Consider the following 2,500-nt stretch of genomic DNA (forward strand, 5'->3'; position numbering starts at 1 on the left):
GCCAACGTGAGCCGATGGTGGTCGAGGCAACCGCCCGCACCAGCTCGAGGCATGTGCCCACACCAAGGCCCGGCATGTATCGATGGTGTTCGACGTAGGGGCCATCTTCTGCTGATGGTGGTCGAGGCAAGAGCCCGCACCAAGGGCCAGCGTGTGCCCATGGTGCTCGAGGCAACCGTCCGCACCAGGGCCCAGCGTGTGCCGATGGTGGTCGAGGCAACCGCCCGCACCAGGGCCCAGCGTGTGCCGATGGTGCTCGAGGCAACCGCCCGCACCAAGGGCCGGCTTGTGCCGATGGTGTTCGAGGCAACCGCCAGCACCAGGGCCCAGCGTGTGCCGATGGTGGTCGAGGCAACCGCCCGCACCAAGGCCGAGCGTGTGCCGATGGTGGTCGAGGCAAGCGCCCGCACCAGGGCCCAGCGTGTGCCGATGGTGGTCGAGGCAAGCGCCCTCACCAGGGCCGAGCGTGTGCCGATGGTGGTCGAGGCAACCGCCCGCACCAGGGCCCAGCGTGTGCCGATGGTGGTCGAGGCAAGCGCCCGCACCAAGGCCGAGCGTGTGCCGATGGTGGTCGAGGCAAGCGCCCGCACCAGGGCCCAGCGTGTGCCGATGGTGGTCGAGGCAAGCGCCCTCACCAAGGCCCAGCGTGTGCCGATGGTGGTCGAGGCAACCGGCCGCACCAAGGGCCGGCGTGTGCCGATGGTGTTCGAGGCAACCGCCCGCACCAGGGCCCAGCGTGTGCCGATGGTGGTCGAGCCAGGAGCCCGCACCAAGGGCCGGCTTGTGCCGATGGTGTTCGGGGCAACCGCCCGCACCAGGGCCCTGCGTGTGCCGATGGTGCTGGGGGCAACCGCCCGCACCAGGGCCCAGCGTGTGCCGATGGTGCTGGGGGCAACCGCCCGCACCAGGGCCCAGCGTGTGCCGATGGTGCTGGGGGTAACCGCCCGGACCAGGGCCCAACGTGTGCCGATGGTGGTCGAGGGAACCGCCCGCACCAGGGCCCAGCGTGTGCCGATGGTGCTGGGGGCAAGCGCCCGCCCCAGGGCCCAGCGTGTGCCGATGGTTATCGGGGCAACCGACCGCACCAGGGCCCAGGGTCTGCCGATGGTGCTCGAGGCAACCGCCCGCACCAAGGCTCAGCATGTGCCGATTGTGATCGAGGCAACAACCCACACCAGGGCCCAGCTTGTGCCGATGGCGGTCGAGGCAAGTGCCCGTACCGAAGGGCAGCCTATGCCGATGATGGTCGATGCATGTGCCATCACCATGCGCCATCATGTGCCATTGATGGTCGAGGCCTTGGCCGAAGTTCGATTTTGAGCCACGGTGCCCATGTTGGCTCCAACATGTGCTGGTGCCGCATTTTTTTCACTCGGGACAGCATCGCCGGAGCATCGCCGGAGCATCGCCGGAGCATCGCCGGAGCATCGCCGGAGCATCGCCGGAGTACCGCCGGAGAACCTGACCGGCGGCATTGGGGTTCCGGCGATTGGGAGGGGGGCCGGGGGGGTGTGCGCACATGATGTGCGATGGGTGCTGGTACTTGGCCTTGTGTTGGCCCCCTATCCCTCATCAAACCTCTGAGAATTCACACCCCCTTAAAGAGCATTTGAGATTTTACAGGTTTGCTACCAGTAGCCGTTAAAGTGTCTGAAATGGGGACACTTTTTTCAAACGGTCACAAAATCTTCTCTACTTCGAGTTTTTAGCTGAATTTTTTTGTGCATGCCAACAAAAATAGAAGGATCATGCCTACAAAATTTGGGGCCAAAAATCCTTATAAAAAAATTTTAAAAAATCCCGAACCGCAAAAAGTTTCGAAAATCATGAAAAATAGAAAACGAGTCATCTTCCAACGAAACTTCACGTGAAGGCTTAGGGGACCATTGTATGAATTTACAAGCCATAAAAATGGCATTGGCACGGCAGAAATTTGAAGATGTGCCTAAACCCACCAGGGCCCAGCGTGTGCCGATGGTGCTCGAGGCAACCGCCCGCACCAGGGCCCAGCGTGTGCCGATGGTGCTCGAGGCAAGCGCCCGCGCCAGGGCCCAGCGTGTGCCGACGGTGGTCGAGGCAACCGCCCGCACCAGGGCCGATAGTGTGCCGATGGTGCTCGAGGCAACCTGTCGCACCAGGGCCCAGCGTGTGCCGATGGTGATCGAGGCAACCTGCCGCACCAGGGCCCAGCGTGTGCCGATGCTGGTCGAGGCAAGCGCCCGCACCAGCGCCCAGCGTGTGCCGATGGTGCTCGAGGCAACCGACCGCACCAGGGCCCAGCGTGTGCCGATGGTGCTCGAGGCAAGCTCCCGCACCAGGGCCCAGCGTGTGCCGATGGTGCTCGAGGCAACCTGCCGCACCAGGGCCCAGCGTGTGCCGATGGTGCTCGAGGCAACCTGCCGCACCAGGGCCCAGGATGGTGCTCGAGGCAAGCGCCCGCACCAGGGCCCAGCGTGTGCGGATGGTGCTCGAGGCAACCGCCCGCACCAGGGCCCAGCGT

This window comes from Durio zibethinus, unplaced genomic scaffold (assembly GCF_047325235.1).
Source record: "Durio zibethinus cultivar Kanyao isolate XHJ-2024 unplaced genomic scaffold, ASM4732523v1 HiC_scaffold_3, whole genome shotgun sequence".
Classification (NCBI taxonomy): Eukaryota; Viridiplantae; Streptophyta; class Magnoliopsida; order Malvales; family Malvaceae; genus Durio; species Durio zibethinus.